At 44.6% G+C, this 22,864-nt stretch overlaps 1 protein-coding gene across 2 annotated transcripts in view; it reads right to left on the bottom strand.

The window, feature by feature from the left end:
• Positions 1 to 20,919, bottom strand: part of LOC123002131 (uncharacterized) — a 197,864-nt gene extending 176,945 nt beyond the window's left edge. Inside the window, exon 1 of one of the 2 annotated variants that reach the window (XM_057305673.1) lies at positions 20,650 to 20,919. The gene's annotated coding sequence lies outside the window, so the exon portion shown is untranslated. Of the gene's footprint in view, positions 1 to 7,734; positions 9,378 to 20,649 lie in introns of those variants that run through there. The other variant, XM_057305674.1, reaches the window with a different exon arrangement.
• Between the last annotated feature and the right edge of the window lie 1,945 nt (positions 20,920 to 22,864).

The raw sequence follows: 22,864 nt of genomic DNA, 5'->3' as shown, positions 1-22,864 counted from the left end.
TGACAGGTCTAATAATAGTTTATCCTCAGCTAATCCTACAATTTGCTCCCATAATACTAGAGCTAATCACGTAGAGGCTTGAACTTCTAGCAAGCTTGCCTCAGCACCCAATTTCCTGTAGGGTGGGACCCCAAGTAAACACTGAACTGACATTTCTCTATTTTAAAGATACTGACACAGCTGTGGGTGCTTTGTGTTTTATCAATTCGGTTATTAATGCTAGCATCTTGTTCTTGCCATGAATTTCACATAAAATATGGAACAGATTGCTTTTGCCTACAGCCTTAAAAAAAAAAAAATCAAAGCCAAAAAAAAAAAAATCTGTAACCAATTGCAAATGTTAAACCATTTTAAATCGGAAATATTCTACGACATCTATCCTGACAAATAATTTTTAAAACTACTCAATTCTGAAATATATCTACAAGGTTTATAAAATTTGCAATGGGTTTATTTTTTTTAATCACCACTAGACTTTTCTCTATTTTAACAGTTTTTGCTTCCTACAATTTTCCATAGCATATGAAACAGGAGAAATACATCTTTATTTTCTACCTATTAAGCTCTAAGTTACAAGCAATGAAGACTCCAATTTGCACCAAAGTCATCTGCATAATAACTATACCAGTGACATTATTTGGATGATTTTGGCCTCAAGTAACAAAAAAATAAAACGACTTCTAAATTACAAAAACTTTATCATTTCACTTAATAAAAAATCCAGAGGCAAGGACGCTCCACAGTTGGTTTCCTCAAGGATTTAACACTGTCATCATGGACTCAAATTCTTTGCGTATTTCTGCTCTACCACTCTGGGCTTCTCAGCTTGTACACAACTGGCTCTCCCCTGGTTGTAAAATGGACACGATAGTTCCAGGAGTCAAGTAGAAATGGCAACAATGGGGAGAACATCTTATTCAAGTAGTCTCTTCTTATCAATGAGGAGACTTTCCTAGAGCCCAGCGGTAATTTTCCCCTGACTTACCATTGGCCAGAATTACATCACAAGACCATGCTTAAACCAATCACAGGCAATATCAATGAAATCATGGATAGGCCAGTGCCACCTTGTAGCACCGGGTCTGAAGCTTACAGCAATGTGGAGGAAGGTAGATATTTAAACAACATCAGATTTCTATCACAGAGGAGGAAAGAGGAATGGCAGTTGAGGAAGACAACAATAATCACCAACAAATGCAAAAACACAAGGTTTTGCAATATGGGCATTTGATATATTCATTGTTCACTCATTTAACAAATGTTTCTGGGTGCCCACTATATGCCATATGCTATTCTATGTAGCAGGAGGACACCATAGTAAGAAAAAAAAATACACATAATCCCTGTCTTCCTGGACCAACTGGTCTACTGGGAATTTCTTAGATGTCCACATTTTGCATAGTCATGAAGCTGGAAGGATCCACAGAAAGCAACTATCTCAGCCCTGTTATTTTAGAGGTGAAGAAACAGAAGCTGGGAGTGACTAAGTCATTTGCTGGACCGAGGATGCACCTGATTTTGGATTATATGCTACTTGTATTTTTTTAAGGTACCAATTATCTTGGGTGCAAAAGCTTTTTATATGTATATATTTAATTTGCCATATGCTAATCCAAAATATGATTTATCATAAAATAAATCACTTTAGGGGAAACAATTTACTCTATGAAATGATTCCCACAAGATTCATTTGGGTGATATCTGTCATTAAAATAAAATTTATAAAATTAGTTCATCATCTTTTCTGGAGGTAATCTCTTTGCACCTAGTCAAAATTCAAATTTCTTCCTCTCATATCCTACCCCAAAGCCCATCGTTCTATCCTCTCCAGCTCTGTGCAGTGCCAGTCAACCCCTACATGTGGTAAGGGAGCCTCTAATCCCCACCCTAAAGGGTTATTTGGAGTCTTCCAAGTCCTCTGAGGGAGGCGTCCACTGTATAATACTTCCTCCTCTACTCTGCATAGTGATAGTTAAGACATACTTGTACCTACAAATTTCGGCCACATTTTCTGGGACCCATATTACAAATGTCTCCTGAAAGATTCAGAACCACCCAGGCCTTTGGTGTGACTTGGACATGACCTGTAACAAAAGTTGCCAAATCTCTGCCTGGAAATTTTGCTCAGAAATTTATGCTGAATTGTTCATTCTGATTCCTCCTTTGTGTATGTATTCGGACAGACACACAGGTGCACAAAGGGGCAAGGATATTCACTGCAGCATTTCTCGTAGAAGGCAAAGACCAGAAAGAATCTTAATGCTCCTCAATACGTCACGGCATGGGCCTGAGCGTCGTGTGACTGATAAAATGGAAGTAACTCTATGAATTGATACGGAATGGCCACGAGGAAACTGTAACAGGGAAAGCTCAGTGCAGGAAATTACATATAGCATGGAGCCTGTTTGTAAATAAATATTCAAAGAAACAGAAGGAATCTGTAATTGACTATGCATGCAATGTCTGTAGAACAGGGGTGATTTAATTATGGCTCGAAGGCCAAATCCAGCCAACCATCTGGTTTGGTACGCTATGAATGGTTTTTATACTTTTTAGTGGTTAAAAAAAAAATCAATAGAATATAATTTCATGAGAATGACATGAAATTCAAATTTCAGTGTTTATAAATAAGCTTTATTGGAACACAGATATACCCTCTGTATTGTCTATGGCTGCTTTTGGACGACAGCAATAGGGTTGGGTAGTTGTGGTAGAAAATCATTGCCCACAAAGAGTACAATATTTACTATTTGGCCCTTTACCTCCTTAGAAGAGTAACTGTAGTTTCCTCTTGGGAAAGGTATTGGAATATAAAGACAAGGCCAAGAAGAAATGGTTTCACTTTCTATAATCTTGTACATTTTTTTTTTATAATAAGAATTACCTACTTCAGGGAAATACATGATCTTTTTATTGATAATTTTCCTAAGTTCTTTAATAATTTTTGAAATTGTCTTCTCTCGGTAAACATCATGTCTCTGATGAGGCATTCTGGCACTGGCACGATGACTCCCCAAGATGGTCCTGGCGAGTGTCAGGGAGACCAGGGAGCTGGATATGTACAATTTTATTACAGGACAAGTGCTGGATGTGTCTGGTACTATTTTATCATTATATTTAAAATAACCAACTGTGCCATGGGGGGGGGGGGAGGAAATGTTGTATTTCCCTATTTTTTTTCTCATGGAGAATATAGAAGACTGTTTTATTGTTTCATGCAATTTCACGGTCCTTCATGATCACTTTTTCTGTAGCTACATTGAAAAAGTAAATTAAAATCTTCCCAGTGATTGGCTGGACCAGGCGACGCAGAAACAGAGGTAACTCCATCTCCTCTGATGGAGGAAGGGAAGGCATTTGAGAACCCAGAAATGAAAAATCTAGGCAGCTCTGACCCATGAATGGGCCTGGAGATTCAGAAGAAACCCCAGGGAGGCCCCAGCAGCAGAGGGTTAATAGAAGAATTGGTGACGATTGTTACATGTCCTCTAATATTTTTCAGGTGAATTTTTCAGGTGAATTTTTTTTAAAGAATATTCCAGAGGCATGGCTTGAACTTGACTATGAATTTCTGGGGATGGGGGATCTCCAATGATTCTAGATGACATCCAGTGTTAGGAACCCTTACTCTGAAAGAGCATCTTGAAAGTCCATGTTAGCATAACTCAAAAGAAAATACAATAAGAAAATGAAGTAATACAATTCATGATCATCATGATGTATCTGGGAACAACCTTAATGAGAAAAGTATGTGACTTTATACACAGAAAATAAGCACTTAAAAAAACTTTGAATGAAAATAGAACACTAGCTTCCATCACTCCGTATCTAAAAGATGCGGATTCATTCCCCCTAAAGACTCACAGAATTTTTTAAACTTGACGAAGTGATTCCATATGATAGGAAAGAATAACTGAGCTGAAATATCAAAAATAATGGTGGAAGATGTAGCATCAGAAGATTTTGGAAAGACAGTGCGTTAATGCATCCTGCCTTTCCTACATACACCACTTCACACCTGGCTTTACCTCACATCTCTGGTGCCTTGCATCTGTTCAGGCAGTGGATAGATGAACTGACACTAGTGGGAGTTTGGGGCCGGGGGCGGTGCAGGGAGCAGCAGAAGGTAATCTTAGGGCAAGGATCTGAAGCAGTCAGCTTTTGGGAAGAGCTTCATCCACAGGGATCGCTGGACCCACTTGAGTAAAGTTGACATTGGCCAACCTGAGTATTTCAGACACTGGTCAGTCTCCAAAGGCTACAGGGACCTGAGAAGGTGCTGATTGGGTGGACCAAGGGTTTCCTACCCCTGACACTGGGACAGCCAGTGGAGACCCTCTCCTCCTCCACATGCCTTGACAGGGAGCTGAGGGTGAGACCACCACACCTTCTTTGGCTCCACCTCCCCATCCCAGCAGCTGAACCCCAATAAGCCACAAAGACAAAACACCCAACACTAAAGGAGTGCCAGAGAGACAAAGAATAAAAAAGGTCCTGATGAAATAAAGCTGCTAGGAACAGGAGGAGACAGAGGGCAACCTTTTTTAAAACTTCAAATAGTAATGATAATGTTAACAAGAACACTTAAAGAGACTCACGTTCAGCACGTGATGAAAGACTTCCTAGAACACATGCTTTCATTTCTTACAGTATCAGATGAATTTAAGGAGAGGATCACTGTGGATACTCAGAGGCCAGGCACATGAAAAGGATGAAGTAAGTAGAACCAGAGGCAAAAATAGAAAGATCTAGTAATCATGAGGGAGATGATTAAAGGCTTGGATGACAAACCCAGGTAACTCCCATGTGGATTGTAGAGTTTAAGAAGAAAAAGAAGGAAAAAGGGAAAAGATGAACACGAAACAGAAGTAAAAAACTTCCCTGAAAAAAAAAAAAAATTAAGTTTCAGATTGAGAGAGTCTAATGAATTTTAGACAAAATTATTGGAGGAAGAGAGGGATTTATCCACATTCTGGCAAAATTCCCAAACTTCAAGGGTAAAGAGAAAACTCTTAAAAGCGTCCACTTAGAACAGTTCTCTTAAAAGAAAATCTATACGCTTTTTTTAAAAAAAGATTTTATGTATTTATTTGAGAGAGAGCAGAACGAGAGCGCACAGGAGCAGGGGGAAGAGCAGGGAGCCCGACCTGGGGCTCTATCTCAGGACCCCAGGATCATGACCTGAGCCGAAAGCAGATGCTTAACCAACTGAGCCACCCAGGCGCCCCTAAAAGAAAGTCTATATGCTGAAAAATCATTATCCTAGTACTATTTAAAACAGAAAAAACAATGAAAAAGAGGTAGAACTAAGAAACTGTTAATTTTATGTGAAATTTTAAACAGTCATTAACAACAATCATTAAAATGGGTAAAGCGGGTCACAAGCTTCCAATGATAAACTAAGTCTTAGAGATGTAATGTACAGCATGGGGACAATAGGGAATAATACTCTATTATATATCTGAAAGTTGCTAAGAGAGATCTTAAACGTTTTCATCACAAGATTTGTAACTACATGTGGTGATGGGTAGTAACAAGACTTACTATGATCATTTCACAATCTGTACAAAGATAAATCATGTTGTACACCTGAAACTAATGTTAATTATCCCTCAATTAAAAAAAAAAGAAAAAGCTAAGATGAATTCTATAGCTACGTGGAAAAACACAGATATAAGGTAAATCTGCACATTATAAACTAGAGGAGTATGAAATATGAAATTCTGTGTGTAATATGATTAAAAGCTGTTTTTAAGTATTGGTGGGAATGCAAACTGGTGCAGCCACTCTGGAAAAACAGTACTGAGGTTCCTCAAAAAGTTAAAAACAGAACTACCCTATGACCCAGCAATTGTACCACTAGGTGCTTATCCAAAGGATACAAACATAGTGATTTGAAGGGACACATGCACCCAAATGCTTATAGCAGCAATGTCCACAATAGCCCAAATATGGAAAGAGCCCAGATATCCATTAACAGATGAATGGATAAAGAAGATGTGGTCTATACATACAATAGGCTATTACTCAGCCATCAAAAAGAATGAAATTTTGCCATTTGCAACAATGTGGGCGGAACTAGAGGGTATTATGCTAAGCAAAATTAAGTCAGAGAAAAAACAAACACCATATTATTTCATTCATATGTGGAATTTAAGAAACAAAATAAACATAGGGGAAGGGAAGGAAAAATAAGAGGAAAACAGAGGGGGAGGCAAACTGTAAAGGACTTTTACCTACAGGAAACAGAGGGTTGCTGGAGGGGAGGTGGGTGGGGGGATGGGGTCACTGGGTGACGGGCATTAAGGGGGGGCACGTGATGTAATGAGCACTGGGTATCATATGCAACCGATGAATCGCTGAACGCTACCTCTGAAACTAATAATACAGTGTAAGTTACTTAAATTGAATTTAAATAATTTTTTAAAAGCTGTTTGTAAATGCACAGGAAAGACAGAAGGAATAAAAGGATGGTAGATGGGCTCCAATAACTAGTAGGACTATGGGATCTTTACTTTCTCTGTTTCATAAACTCTCTCTCATGTATCAATAATTTCTTAAGTAACAGTTATGTGAAGTTCATTTTTTTAAAAGGCGTTATGTTTTTAATAAGGAACAGGGAAAAACTCATGCTTATGAGCTGTAGATACTGAAGCAAATCTCACAGACAGCACGTGCCTTGCAGCCAGACCAGATGACCCAGGACTCCAGGGTCAATATGCCAATATTAATCTTTAAGATTGATACTGCCTGGGGTAGGGGTTGGCCCTAAAACTTTGGGGGGGTTAAAGTTATTTTCTTGGTATATGGAGTAAAGGAGGCCTTGCTTCCCTTATTTGCCTGAGATTTGGGCAGATTCAAACCTAAGTTTTAGGGAAAACTCTAATTCATCTTTGAAGGCATTCGTCCTTCCTCCCCCTCGTCAGCGGGCCCCCATCCTGATCAGCTCCTCAATCCGTCCAGTGTGAGAAAGACGAAAGCAGCCCGACAGCCGGGAGCTGGCCGGGGATGTGGCAGGGTTTACTGTTGCCAGAAGGCAATGTCAGACAAAGTCATTCTGTCACTGTGACAAAGTGAGACAAAAATAAACCCACTCCATAAGCACGTCTGGGTGCCGACAACCACAATAACCAATCATCTCTCCCTCTCAGCTTGTAAGGGGGACCGGCTCTTCCCAAGCCTCAGCCCTGCTTCAGTTCCCCTACCTTCCAGATGAAAATCAAGACACCCAATCACAGAATTGTCCCGAACTCCCGAGAGCACCCAATACAGAGCAAACTCCTGCTTCCGTGAACTCTCCCCGAAATCACCTCACGGAAGCTCAGATCCTATCATGTAAACCTTCTAGTATCTTCTCAACGAGACTCTGCACCGTCTCCCTGGTGGGGGGTCTCCCTCAATGAAACAAGCCAAAAACCCAACTCAGGTCAAGTCTAGGTATGTTCCTAATGGGGTTTGGCCTTAGGGCACTGACAAATTCAAGAGCATTTTTTTTTTTTTTTCAGGTTTTGATCAGCCTTGGGGCAAGCAATGAAAATTCAGCCAGCAACCCAGCATAGGTTCTCACCACGGCACAAAAAGTGAATTCATTGCTCATTGTTACCCAGCGTTTGGCAAAGCTCCGTTGAAAGAAACCACACGCAGAGCTCCCTGCAGCATACAGGACCCCTCTCTTTCTGGAAGGCTTCTGACGCCTATCCCTGAATTCCAGGAATCTGGCCACGAGCTCCGTACCTGCATCCCCCTGCTCGGCATCTTCAGACCTGCCTTTATTCCCTTCAGCTCTGGTGCAGTGCCATCAGGATGTTCTCGAAGCCTCCTCAATTGGCCACTGTCAGCATGTGGAAGACACCCATCATCACATAAACCAGTTCTGGAACTCGCAGGAGAAATGTATTCCTTTTGATAAGAGCAGGGACATTTAGACTGGTCCCGAGCAAGCTGTTTGTTTCCATTTTATACACTGTGAATGGCAGAGCTAGAGTTTCCACTTGCACATCGGTTTCTGGAAAAGCAAGCCAAGTCTGCAGCCAAACTAGTCTGCTTTCTGGTGGGGGTCTCATTTCTGATTCCTCCCCAATCCCCTTTTTAAAAATCATCTCGGCCACTGTTTTCCTTTCTCCCCTCTGCCAAATTGATGGTATCTTGCTGCATCTTACGCACCCGTGTAAGCAACCAGAGGTATTTTTAAAAAAATAATAAATTGGGTAACAGAGAGAGACATCAAGTCTGAAATGGTGTGGCACAAATCCAAGAGCAGGGCCGGCATTTAGAGGAAGCTGAGCCCCCAGGAGAGCCGACAGCAGTTGGGGAGGCTGGCAGGCGGAGGGCCGGGGAGCACAGGGCAGGCTGGAAGAGAAGTGTGCCCCCTATCAGCCACGTCCCGCAGGGCACATGCACCAGGGGGGACCAGTACATGGGGAGGACCCAGTCCTGCAAGTCCACGTGGGAGATAAGGCTTGGGAAGGACGGGAAGACTGGCGTGGGCTTGAACCAGGCGCAGATGTCGAGGCGCGATGTAAGTCACACCTGGCCTTCCTTTTTGTGTGACAAACACAAGTGTCCTGGTCCCCATGCTCCGGAGTCAGGGATGAAGGTGACAGAAAGGGACTGTTTCCTAGGGCTGCCCTAGCAACGTTCCACAGACCGAGGGACTGCGAAATTTATTTTCTCACCGTTCTGGAGGCTAGAAGTCCAAGACTATGGTGTCGGCAGGACTGGTTTCTTCTGAGACTTCTCTTGTTCGCTTGCAGGTGGCCTTCTTGAGGTGTCCCCACATGGGCTTTCCTCTGCACTGCACCCACGTGTCTGTCCTATTCTCCTCTTCTCATAAGGATACCAGTCGTACTGGAAGAGGACCCACCCATACGTCCCCATTTTATCCTGATGACCACTTTAAAGAGCCCATTTCCTAATGCAGTCGCATTCTGAGGTGACGAAGGTTAGGACTCGAATGTATAAATCTGGGGGAGGGCGAGGGGTGTCACAGTGCAGTCCCTAAACACGATGAGTGATAAAGACATGCAGTGGCTCAGGATAGCCATGCTGGGTCTGTCACCACTGGGGGGCGGGGGGGTACACAACCAGTGTGACTTAGACGACCCTTTCCCGGCCCTGCTGACACGCTCTCCCACAGACTGCGTCCGGCCGAGAGGGCCAATTCTCGGCCCTCATCCCTGAGCAGAGGAAGTCCGCAGATCGACGTCTGTAACGGAGAACGCATCGACCGACTTCTGTGAGAGTAAGGCTTTGGTTATTCTCAACGTTCCCTGCAAATAAAACGTGTGGCTGCTTCGGGCTTGATCCCAGGAACCCGGGCTTGCCTGTGTGACGCGGGGCCCTCTCTGCCCCTCTGATCCGAGCTGCAGGCTGTGTGTAGACGCCGCGGGCACTTCAGAGAAACCGCGTTCTCACTGCGGAAACAGCATTTCCGGCATAATCACCACACCCCCTCCTGCTAATGGGAATGGGAAGGAAATGTCACATCCTTTTAGAAAGGTTGAATTACTTCCAGTTGTGGTCCCGTTGAAAAATGGAATCCTTCATTAGGAAGAAAACAGAGAGCCCCTGACATTTTCTCTGCTACCTACCAAATATCCTCTTTCCAATAATAACTCCTGACATTATAATTTAATCACTTCAGTATCGGGTTTGTTAGATAAGTAAATCCTCTTCCTGCCTCTACTGGAATCTCTCCGGGGTGACCTTTTACCTCCCGGGCTACCCCGGCCACACAGCAGAGCGCGGAGGCCGCCCTCCCTGAAGGTTATGCCCATTCGCCACCCAGTTGACTAAGGTTGCCCCCTATTTTCATTCTAAGTGGAAATTTTTTTCTTGAGATAAAAACATTAAATGGGTGAAGATGGGCTTCAGATCCAACTTGGACAGGCTTAAGCTTGAAAAAGAGAGAATTCGGAGCTACTGAATAAAGATGGAGCGTCAGAACATTCTGGTTGTAGCATTCACGGCAGACAAGCCAGGGAAGTGCCAAAGGGCGGGAGGCTGGGCTGTGAGTTACAGTACCCCAAACCTGAGGTGATAACTCAAGTTGGTGAACTCCCCAAAGCCGTGTGAAAATGAAGGATCACAGCAACAAGGGAGGAATCTTCAGACATAGCCACAGTTAAGGGAGAAGGAAAAAAGCCAGCCAAAGAGGGTATGACAGGGATGTTGGGACAAAATATTAGATGAGGACCGAGGTTTTGAAGGTGGACTGTGTCAGAAAATCATGCCAGACCCTCTCGACGCCTCCTGCTAGGAGGAACTCGAGGACACACAACAGGGAAGCACACCGAGCAAGCTCCCGGAGGAGAGGATGCTTCCGAGACAAGCTGTTTGCCTCCAGCCCCTCTGTGATCTACTGTCTGCCCCCAGTAGCTTTCCAGCCTGTCCTCGTCTTGATACTGATGGGGTGACCCGCCGTGATTTATGCCATCACTGAAACCGCTCAGCACCACCACCAGGCTCCCACCCCCAACGGGGCGGTGCTGAGTTAGCGATATTGTCCATGTTGGTGGGAACAAACTGCTGAAGTCTGAGGACGTAACAGTCAATAACCTTGCCTGTCCAGAGAAGAATGGGTGAAGTCAGGACCTACATTCTCCCTCTGCTCTAAGAAATCAGTATCTTGCCTGTGGGAAGACTGTTTTAGGGCCCACAGTGTGAGGCCAGGGTTGGCATCGGGAGGGAGGGAGGAAAGACGAACGGAGATGGGTGGAGGAAGGGTGAGCTTCTAGCCATCATGTACCCACCGTGACTGTGACTGCCACTCAACTTGAGATTGTTTCCTCGTCTGTAATAAACCAGGATTATACGGAAGAAAATGTACGAAAATTCTCACAACATGGGGAATGCTTAAAAAAGAGAAAGGGCAGCTATCGCTGTCATTAAGAGAAGAAAGTGACGTTTCCTGACCATGTTCTTTGGTCCAGGGAATGGTCAGGTACTGTTGGCATAAATGCCCTCACTTAATCCCCATATTTGCATTAAGCACTGGGCACTGTTATCCTGGTTCTGAGAGCTACGATTCTTAGCCCAAGGTCCCCTGGTTGGTAAAGGGTGGCCCCAGGTGTCACCCCCAGATCAGCTTCTCTCCGAGGCTGCTTTTAGTGGACGCCAGGTTTAGCCAGGTTTCAATGGCCTGGCCCAGGGTATTTGGCAGGACTGCTGTCATCTCCCCAGACTCTTACAGCCTCCCTGTTACTGAGCTGGCCCTGGAGGTGTTGCTCTGGAGACGGTCTAGGTCACCGCACATTTTCAGCAACGCCTCGAAGCGGCTTGCATTCACAGGTGTGTTAGGTTCTGCTCTCCTTACAAAATTCTGCTTTCAAGTTGTTCCACTGACAACTCAGAGTTCCTTCCCCCTACAGTCACACAAAATCAGTACTGTTTTCTTAAACCACACATCTGCCACGAGCACACGCGCGCACACACACACACACACACACACACACACACACACACAGAAAAGAGCGAGTAATGTCCCAGGTGTATTTGTGTGTGTAAAGGACTGCAACTTAACTTGTTCCCTTTCAATAGCAGATTCATGACCCACATTTGGGACTCTTTCTAGGGTGAGGAGGCCCCCTCACCCCTCATTGTTTCTCTGCATAACTAACATACGTCCTTGCGTCCTTATCAGAACGGTCCTCCTCTGTTCTTCTCAACAGCAGACAACTGTCGGTTTTCTGCCTATGAAGTCACCCAGCTGCTCTTTCAAAATCCACTGAAAGCTTGCCTCCTTCGCTTGAAATGGCAAGGAAAAAAAAACTTTTTTTCCGCAACGAAGGTACTAAATTTACAAAAATAAATCATAACCCCAGAGAAGTGCAGTTTTGAACCCAGGACCCTGATGTTAGAGCCCTTGCTCACACCCACCCATGCCCGCTAAGTACCATTTGAAACAATCATGATTAGAAAGTAGACTAACAGTTACCAGGGCGGGGGAAGGGAAATTGGGAGCCAGTGCTTGACGGGTCCAGGGCTTCGGTTTGGGATGACAACCAAGTTCTGGAAACATATGATGGGGATGGCTGCTCAACGTTGCGAGAATGTGCTACATGCCCCTGAACTGCACATTTAAAAGTGTTTGAAACAGGGGCTTGGCTCAGTGGGTGGAGCATGCGATGATCGATCTCAAGGTCGTAAGTTCAAGCCCCAGGCTGGGCAGACAGCTTACTTTAAACAAACAAACAAACAAAAAAAAGTGCTTAAAACAGTTTAAGGTTATGTGTATTTTTCCGTCATTAAAAAAGAAGTCAAGAAGAGAAATAGTGATGACTAGTTGTACTGTAACTCACTTAACTTTCCCAAGTCTGGGTTTCCCCAACGGTGGGAGCGGCAACACCTTCCTCAGAACATGGCAGTGGGGCCCCACCACGTGGCACACTGCCAAGTTCAACCTGTGTCCTTCCCTTTGCTTGGCCCACCAGGCACAGCTCGAGGGGTCGGGGAATGTGTGCATCCCCCTAAATGGGATGCTTGTCTGGTACTTAGAAGTAGCCGTGGACCGCACATTGCCAGCACTGAACAGGGGCCTAATCGGTGTTTGCCCAGCTAAATTAGGTGGGAAAGATAAACCACAAGGGAACGATAAAAGGCAGCCAATGCCCTGTTTGGAGGCGGTTCCGTGTATCAGGGATTCTGAATCCGCAGGGGATGTAAACAATATTTGCTGTTGATGAGACAACTGGGTGGTTCACTTGATTTCATTCCAGATTGAGACTGTTTTTTAAAGGCTGCCGCTTTATGTGCAGTTTTACTATCTCGAACAACTGGAACCGATGGAAATGGGCGTTTGGGGAACCATCTATAATAAAGGAAATGACAGTAATAGGTACAAGAAGCCAATTCACAGGGCACAAGCTACTTAATCCCCAGTTGGGGATGTGCACTGAAATCTGAAAAATGGAAATAGGCTTTAATTGGATCCACCTTTCATTTTTAAGGTTGCACCCGGTCTCTATAGGCCTGAGCATTATAATTAGGTGATTTCAGTTATACTGCTTTTAAAGTCAGAGCAAGGAGCACAAAACTTTATGCCACCAACCTACAACTTCTAAAAGTACACAGTCATTTCATTTCCCATCCGGTTACGTACGGTGACAGAAGAAGAGACGAGGGCAATGAGGAATCCTGGAGGGAAGGGACATACGCACGCAGAGAGAAAGGGTGGAGGAAACCGAGCGTGATTAAAACTTCTCTCTTGGTTCTGAGGGAAGGTGAAGAGGAAACTACTTTTGCCACACCCTGCTGTTACCATCGCCCCCTGTCATTGTCACTTGATGGCTACCTGTTCCCTATCCCAGAGAAAGGCTTCACCAGTCACCTGGACAGTCCAGGGGAACCTCTTGCATCCCAGAGACCCCAATCCCCTCCACAACTGCTAGTTCACTGCTCTTACACCTGCATGTGTTACAGACCTACCTGCCCACCTGTCTCTATGGGCACTACTCACGCACAGGTTACTCTCTCGCGCCTGCGTGGGAAAGTCATTGCGCATCCGCTCTTTGAACCCTACGCCATAGTCTACGCTCCTGGCAGGGAGCGCCCAATGGCAAACCTAGTTGTCCTGGCTGAGAGTCTGAATCTCCGGTGACAGACACTCACTCCAACAGGCTTAAGCTCCAAGTAGGGGAATGTATAAGACATATAATACGGTAGAATTATTTTTTTCTCCTTCAAGACATGTCTCCTGTTCTGCGAAGTTCAGTCGTACCGTCTGGAGGAGAAGGAAGAGGAGCAATTTCTAGGACTGGTAAAGGAAAGCAGAAATCAAAAAGGCAGCGTGACCCCAAGCAGTAAACGTCCGATCCTGAGCAGGACCTTTGGAGACAGTTGGGGCTCCAGGGCTGAAACAGCGACCGTCCAGGTTGGCCATGGGGGAGCAGCGTCGTGGCTGAGCATGGCACAAACTGCAGTCCCTCGCATGAGGCAGAGCCACGATGTCTGGGCAGGATGCCTGCACCAGGGCCCCACCCAGCCGCATCACTGAGGACAAGATTGGCCGTGAGCAGGGAGAGTCTGCCAGATGAGGGGGCAAACAGCGAGCCCCCATGCTGCAAGATAGGAGCAAGCAGGCTGCCTTTGTGGACACTGGTAAACACCTAGAAGTGCCTGGACAGCGAAGCGGAAGATGGCGGAACTCCTGGAGAGAGACAGAGAGTGGACTTCCTGCAATTTAGGGGATGTGGGTGAGACTGTGTGATTGCTTGTACCGAGTGTGTGCATGGGCCAGGCAGCTACGGTCAGACAGGCCCGGTCAGGTAGTTACAGCGCGGCTGCTCGTGAGTGGAAGGGTAGAGGGCGTCAGATGAAGGGGATACGGGCCGTCCCATCCCTCCCTGAAACCCTCCAATCCCCGTCTCATGAGCTACTCCAATAGGTCTCATACTGTAGCCAACCAAAGAGTCACCGGCAGCGTATTAAAACACAGATTCCTGGGCCCCACCCCTGAGATTCTGATCTGATAATGTGGCTGAGACCAGAGAATTTGCATCTCCATACACAACACTGGTAGTACTCACCTGTATGATACAGTCCAAGCTTTGGAACATGATCAAATAGGCATCCACACCTCTTCAGTATCATTGGCTGCCACCAACCCCCATTCACTTCATGCTCTAGGACCCAGCACATGTGGCCTGGTGTTTGGAAGACACTACAAGAATTTGGTTCCAAGGCTTGGCTTCCTCTTCTCCCAATGCCCCTCAATTTCTCCCAAAGGAGGAAGAGTTGCTCTGAGTTGGACTGACTCCAGAATATTTATCAGGCCATATTTGCTAGTGGGTGTGTACAAAGATTAGGTTCTGAATGTGTGTCTCTCTCGTCTGTCTATTCCATGTTCAAGAGCCAAGACCCACCTCATCATGGGGAGAGCTCTGGTCAGACTGCTCAGTCTCATTCTCCCTCCCTTCCACCCAAGCATCAGAAGTAGTAGGTGGACCTTTAGGAAGGACAGGCCTGACCCCTTGTTTTCAGTCTCCCTGCAACTCTCCATGTTTCTCTCCCTTTCCGCCTGCCTCTCTCCTGCTTTTCCACAATACCAGACAGTCTAGTATGATCCACAATGTTCAGATTTGCACAAAAAGGCAAGATAGAGGATTCTCGGGCTTTGAGCTTAGGATGCATGCTCCCATCCCTCTTACCAAGTTTCCAGTATTGGAATTTGGAGGAAAAACCCAATCAACAATCAGTCAATAAAATGCTAATTTTCCTTAGTCATTGTTCTTTGTTGCAAGGGCCATGCATCTACTTCATCAGGAGGGTAGAATTTCTGGATCCCCCAGCCTCTATGCCATCGCAATATAGCAAAATCTCACCCCTATTCCTTACAGGACCATCTCACAGCCTGGTAGAAAAGCCTGGTCCCAGGGTCCAGTAGTCAAGTGTCTATTCCTGGCCCTGCCCCCTAACGGCTCCTGTGTCTTCTTTCTTCCATGGTCCAGTGGGGATTTCTAACCCCTCTCCTAGGGTTGTTGGGAGGCATGAGAAGGACTTTAGAAAGTATTTTGGCAAGTAGGAGACCTCAGCCGTCTCTGCTACGGTCTCATCCTTTTCAAGGAGCACTGAGCCTGAGTCTAAGCACTTAAGACTAAGTCTAAGTCTAAGTCCCCAGACTGTGAGCAAAACTCACAGTCTGGGTGCTCCTTCTTGGTCAGGTACCTAGTCTTATCCTGAGGACCCTCTTCCAAGGCAAGAAAGTCAAATCTGAAGCCCAGTGATTTTCATCCCTCATCCAGATTGTTTTCCTCAATATGGCAAAATGTTAGCCGTTTATTTTCAACCTCCTAAAACAGGACTGGTCTGTGTCTGCTTAGTCCAAAATGTATGCCCCACGGATCCCTGCCTACAGGACACGTGGCTAGTAGGAACTCACTCATGATGATATCATGATACCGACTATATAATGAGAGCTTCTTAGAGCTGACTAGCCGGGATTCAATCTATCCTGGGGCGGACCAGTAGAGGTACCACCCGAACACCCTCTTGGATTCATAGCTGTCTCAACAAGCACATTTCAACAACCTCCTTTGTTGCCTCTTCTTTTCTTCCAATTCCCAACCTGCTGCTTCCTGTGTGGTCACATAGTACTTTACGCAGCTACGTGCACCGATACGTACCCCACACCCCTTCTACAAAGGGACACTGATGCACACCGGCTCAGCCTAACAAGAGTTTCCCATCAGGATGGGCTCACCTTGCAGCAGCCCCCACTTCACGATCCAGAACAAACTGAGCAGGCGGAAGTGGGCTCCAGATTGGACAGAAACTAGCTTTTATAATACACTGGACATTCACAGGCCTCACCTTATCTCAACATCAAAACCACCATGCAATTTGGGCAATGTTAACTCTTTTTATCAGATAAGGAAACAAAAAAAGGGAAAGGTTAAGCAACCTCGACTTAGTCACAGAGTGTTGGAAACCGGAATTCAAATTGACGGGTTTGATCGATCGCAAGGTCATTTGTCGAGATAGGAGGACAGACGCACCCTTTGTGGTGTGTAGGCACGACAGCAAAACGGCGGACAAACCTACTTGCAACCCTAAGTCACAGGCATGCCTGTTTGGCCCATCCGTCTCTCACCAGCTGCTTCACAAACAGTGACTTCCAAGCCTTCGCAACAACATTCCTTATGTCCCCCCACCTCCAAAGTTCTTGAAAATAGAACGCTTTGGACGTGTTGTCTACTCTCTCTGTCCTGGAACTGGGCAGGGAGTCCTCCTCGGACACACCAACCTGGCAGCACCTGCCACTCATAGCATGAGAAAAGCAGAGAAGGGGAGGACTGAGCATTGAGATTTTATCACAAAACAGTGTTACTGAACGTTGTTCACAGGACTGTGGCTGGGGGGTGTGGGTTGAAAGGATAATGCAAATAAATTCCTGAAGTCATTCACCCATATTCTTATGAAATAGCTGATAAAGCAACTCAAGTGACTTAAAACTGGCATGCTGCCGTTGTCCAGAAAACTATCCCCAAAACAGTTTTTCACGGACAAAGAGGTCATAGATAATGGGAGTGAACAGGATCTGGGGCAGAGGCGTTCCAAAAACCAGCTTAGTCCCCGAAACTCATCAGTCCCACTGCCGTCTGCCATATGCATCTGAATCTCTGAGCCGTGGTGCCCGTATCTAGCTGTGAAAGAGTACCTTTCCCAGAGATTTTAAAAATGCAGATTCTCAGGTCTGGTGTCAGATCTAAAGAATAAGCATCCCTGCAGAGCACGCCTAGGAACTGATATTTATTTGGCTTTTACTTGTATATTATTAGTTGATTCTAAGGAAGCCAGTCATTCCAGGAACCAGCTGTTTTAACGGACACTGGCATACAAGGCCACTTTCTGGATGGGGAAAAAAAAAAAAAAAAGAAGTCCTCTGCAATTTACATCACACTTCCTTGCTGTATGAAATGCTTCTGGGAGGTCTGAAGACATCTTCCGCAGCGTGACAGCCTGAGCTCCTTAGTACAATTCACCTCTGCACCAAGTCCCATGAGCCACTTGTTTATTTTTAAACATCTTTTCTGTGTAAGGAAATGCCAATGATTTTGTAGCATAATATCTCATTTTGTATTCCGGACCACAAAGGAGGCAACCCTTTGCTGACAGACAAACCTATCACATTCCCATGGAGACACTTATACGAAGGGAGAGTCGGATCCCTGTGCCAGCTTTCCAAAGAGCTTCTCTCTATTCACAAGCAGGTGTCACAGCTAAAGCTCAGACCCTGGCTAAGATCAGCAGTAAAAGGAGGACAGTGAGCCACTTAATACACTTCCTATTCCCAAAGCTAGGTTTTTGCTTAAGTAAGCAAAGGCTTCTGGCTGGCTCCTCTTTGTGGGAGAGTTACATCAAATAATATTTGCATAGCACTTTCCAGTTTCCCAATCACTTTCCCTTTCAACACTATCTTGCCTAATGATCAGAATACCCCGGAGAAGGAGGTATTACTCCCTCCATTTAGCCTACAGAGGCTGAGGCTCAGACGAGCCTACTCAAGGTCGCACAGCTAGGAAATGGAAAATCAGGATTTGGAGCTAGGTCTTTTGATTTCAAGTCTTGTCATGCATTGGTCTCAATTTTCTAGGCCTAGCAAGTATTGTTGAATGAATAAATGACGGGACGGATGGATGGCTGACCCTCTGTGCAACCAACAGAATAGCAGAGGTTCAAACTAACTTGAGTTTAAGCTACAACCCAGGCAGGCGTCAGCACTGAAACACAAACTCAGCTTTGGAAACGCGCGGCCAAGCAGGAACCGAAGGTGAGAATTTGCTAGTTGATCTTCTCTCAATAAAACATTTGTCAGGAATTTCTCTGCTGAGCTGTCACAGAGCTGGAACAACGTGAGGACTGAGACTCTGCAAGCGGGTGGCCCGAGTGTGAATCCCAGCTCTGCTGTTTACTAGCTGCGCAACCAAGGGCACGTTACTGGACTTCTTCCTGCCTCAGTTTCTTCGTCCACACAATGGGCACAATAGTCATACGAAACCTACGGAGTTTGTGGAGGATTTTAAAAATTAGATGTCATGTATTTTGAGTTGTACCTGGCTCGCTGTACGTTTTCATGTGCCTCTTTCATGCCAGTGGAAATATCTGCTCACACGCGATCACATCCCTGTTGTACCCGAAATCTCACTAGGTTTTCGGTTTTAGTTCAGGGCTAGTTTTATACTCTCACGTGTGGAGATCTGTGACCCTGACACGCAGCTGCCTTTGGGGAGGAGGAAGGGACTTCACACTTGCAGAGGGCGTTCCCCGTGCCACGTACCAGCGAGCCACTCTATACACACCATCCTTCTTGATTCTAGCACCACCACACAAAGCGGCTGTCACTGTCCCTGTTTCACAGATGAGAAGATCCAAGGCTCCAAGATCAGAATAGACCCTACGTGGTAAGTGGAACAGAAGATGAGACCCAAGTCCTCCTTGTTCCCGAGCCCTCGCCTTTTCAGACTGTCTCTTGTTCAACACGGATATGAACGCTGTTCTTACTGCACTCTAACTACAACCCCATGCCTTCTCCCAAATCCTGCGAAAGGTCTCAATTTAGCTCCAGTCCTGGGGTAGCTCCTCACGGCCTGGAGGGACCCCCACTTGGGAACATCCAAGAGCCTAGGAAGATCAACCACCTCGTCCCTCATAGTATGAAATCAGTAAGACGTTACCCTGCATACATACAGGGTACGTACATACAGTGTAGTGTGTGTACATACAGAGCATACGGGTATGTTGTCTGGCTTTGAATGGTAATAATTTAAATGCCCTAAAGCAAGCTGGGGTTAATCCTGAAGCTAGCAGCAAATACCTGACTGATTTTGTTCAGTGGTTCAAATAACGGCAGTGAATATCCTATCTGTATACAGATCTGAACCAAGTTATGTGCAGACAGGTTGATATAACTATTTACAGAACACAATTTTTATAATTAAAATTCATTTTAACATTAAAAAAAAAAAGAAAGAGCATAGGAAGATCAACTACCCCGTCAAGCCACCATCAAGCCAACACTTTCACTCAACAGCAAAGGTGTGTCACGTGTTCCAACATGCAGAATACTTGAGAGCAGTCCTCGCTGGGAACGGGGCTGTGATGTGCCTTCTAGCAGCTCCGGCCACAGGGCAAACACTCGGCAGCTGCCAGCTGTAAAAGGCGGTGGAGCGTAACATTTAAGAGCGTGGCCTTTGGGGCCGATTGTCCGTGTTCAAATCCTGCCTACGTCACTTACTAGTGGTGTGACTTTGGGCACATTATTGAAGCCCTCTGTGCCCCAGATGCTCTCCTGTGAACTGGAATTCACCAAAGCACATACTTCCAAGGGATGTTGGGAGGATAAGATGAGCTGATAAATGAAGCCTTAGGACAGCGCCTGGAACTCAGTAACTGCTATGTAACTGGCTGCTCTTATTGTTACTATGAAGAGAACGCGGGGTTGCCACTGGAGAGAAATAGGGTGGGTGACACGTGGAGAAGCAGCCACTTACATCAACGACTCATGGGGTTCTACACCAATGCAGCATTTTTTGGAGGTGACTTGGCAATATCCGACAGCATTTCCAGTGTTTGTGTCTTTGTGCCTTCTGATTTATCATTTCTGCGCAGAGCATGTAAACTGTGTCTGTGACTACACACAGACTAGTACAGGTACGTATGTACACGCGTGTTGAGGGAATCAACTAAGGGTGAGCGAGAACTCTTTGATCTACTAAGGATATTCTATCAGAAACCTCAGATCAGTCTTCTAGAACACGACACCTTTCTTCAATGGAAAAATATCAGAAAATCTCCCTAAAATCAGTAACAGGACAAGGATACCCATTATCATTGTGTCTAGTCACTATCATACTGAAGACCAAGCCATCTGTATTCGGGGGAGAAATAAAGAAGGAATGGAAAGAAAGCAGCAAGCTGCCTTAAGTTCATGAAAAATGATGGTCTACACATGAAAATCTACAGAAAACTTAATATTAATGCAATTAGTAAGAGAGCTTAGCAAGGTTGCTGGCTAGAAGAATAATGTAAAACATCATGTGCATTCCACAAACAGAAAATATAGTTTTTAAAAAGGTGTATTCATTATGTATTATTCCACAGTGAATGATTCCAAAACTTAGTGGCTTAAAACAATAAACTTTTATCTCTTACCTCTTACGGTATCAAGGGTTGGGAATGTGGGAGTGGCTCAGCTCCATGATTCTGGCTCAGGATCTCTGATGAGGTTGTAGCCTCATGGTGGGGGCTGGGCGCTGCAGTCATCTGAATCCTAGACTGGAGCTGGAGGATGACCTTCCAAGATGACCTGCTCATATGGCTGCGGGCCTCAACCAGCTCTCAGTTCTCTACGTTTGGACCTCTCTGTAAGACTGCAGGAATATTCTCATGACCTGACAGCCGCCTTCCTGCACAGAGAATGATCTGAAAAAGAGCAAGGAGGAAGCCTTTATCGTCTAGTCTCCGAATTTCTCCTGCTTTATTTTCTCCTTAGTAGTAAGTCTCTAAGTCCATCTCACACCTCATAAGAGGCAGTTAAGCTCCACCTTTTAAAGGGAGGCATTATCAAAGAATGTGTGAACAAACTTTAAAGCCACCAGGGACATCGTACATGATAGCAGAAAAATTTAAGTTACTTAGGGGTACATCTAGTGAAAGATGTTCAAAAGCTTAAGGAGAAATTTTTAAAACTTTAGTGAAAGACAATTTTTTAAGTTTTTACTTAAATTCCAGTTAGTTAACACACTGTGTAATATTAGCTTGAGGTGTACAATATAGTGATTCGACCCCCAGTGCTCATCACAACAAGTATACCTAATCCCCATCACCTAGTTAATCTCATCCACACCCACCTCCCCTCTTGGTAACCATCAGTTTGTTCTCTGTAGTCGAGAGTCTGTTTCTTGTTCTTCTCCCTCTCTCTTCCCCCCCTCCTTGCTCCTTTGTTTTGTTCCTTAAATTCCACGTATGAGTGAAATCATATGGTGTTTGTCTTTCTCTGCCTGATTTATTTTGCTTAGTGTAATACTCTCTAGCTCCAACCATGTTGCAAATGGCAAGATTTCATTCTTTTCTATGGCTAATATTCGTGTGTGTGTGTGTGTGTGTGTGTGTGTGTGTGTGTACACACCACATCTTCTTCATCCATTCACCAGTCAATGGACACGTGGGCTGATTCTCTAATTTGGCTATTGTAGATAATGCTGTTATAAACATCCAGGTGCATGTATCCCTTTGAATTACTATTTTTGTCCTATTTGAGTAAATACCTAGTAGTGCGATTGCTGGATTGTAGGGTAGTTCTCTATTTAACTTTTTGAGGAAACTCCATACTGTTTTCCTGAGTGGCTGCACCAGCCTGCATTCCCACCACCAGTCTAAGAGGGTATCCCTTTGTCCACATCCTCACTAACCCCTGCTGTTTCTTGTGTTGTTGATTTTAGCCATTCTGATGGGTGTGAGGTGATATATCAATGTAGTTTTGAGTATTTCCCTGATAACAAGTGATGCTGAGGTGAAAGACATTTTTAAAAACCTAAATTAACGCAGAGACATATATTAAGTAGTCTCAAAAGCAATTCTGTCACATGGACATGTTAAATGAATTAATTTCTAATCCAAGCCCTGAACAGTTTTAAAAACAAGTTTTTTGAACTTGAAAAGTGGGTTCAGGAACTCATATGGAAATTCGAAGGCCCAAGATTAGCAAACACACTCTTGAAAAAGTACAGATTGAGTAACATGACCCACATATATAAAAATGTTTTATAAAGCTTGATATCAGTAGTTTAAAACATTATGGGATTGTCTCAGAAATAGACAAACTGAGCAGGAGACATAAAAGAGAGCCCCAAGATAGATACAAATACAGAAACTTGATACGTGCCAGAAAAAAACTTTGCATATCACTTGGGGAAGAGTATATTATCTAATAAAGAATGCTACAACTATCATCCATGGAGGGAAAGTGACCTTGTATCCCTATTTCAGGACCTATCTCCAAATAAATGGATTCCAGGTAAATTTCAAACTTAGCTGTAAAAGGCAAATCTCTGACAGTAACAAAAGAAAATGTGAAGGTATGTCTTTGTGACCTTATGGTATGAAAGGACTACAGAAGCAGATATAAAAATGATAGCTAAAATTTTTTATGTATTTAACTACATTAAAATGAATAAAGTTGAGCACCAAAAAACAGTCATAAAGTGAAAAAGACAAGACACAAATAGGAAAAATATTTTTAAGATAACCAACAAAATATTAGTATCCTGAATATAAAGTATTTCTCAATTCTCTAAAGTAAGACTGCTATATCAACATACACATGAACATTGAATTTTAGTACGTATTGATAGAGACTATTTCTACT

This window comes from Ursus arctos, unplaced genomic scaffold (assembly GCF_023065955.2).
Source record: "Ursus arctos isolate Adak ecotype North America unplaced genomic scaffold, UrsArc2.0 scaffold_33, whole genome shotgun sequence".
Taxonomy (NCBI): domain Eukaryota; kingdom Metazoa; phylum Chordata; class Mammalia; order Carnivora; family Ursidae; genus Ursus; species Ursus arctos.
The sequence above is the reverse complement of the archived record's forward strand: the minus strand, read 5'-3'. Positions and strand labels throughout refer to the sequence as shown.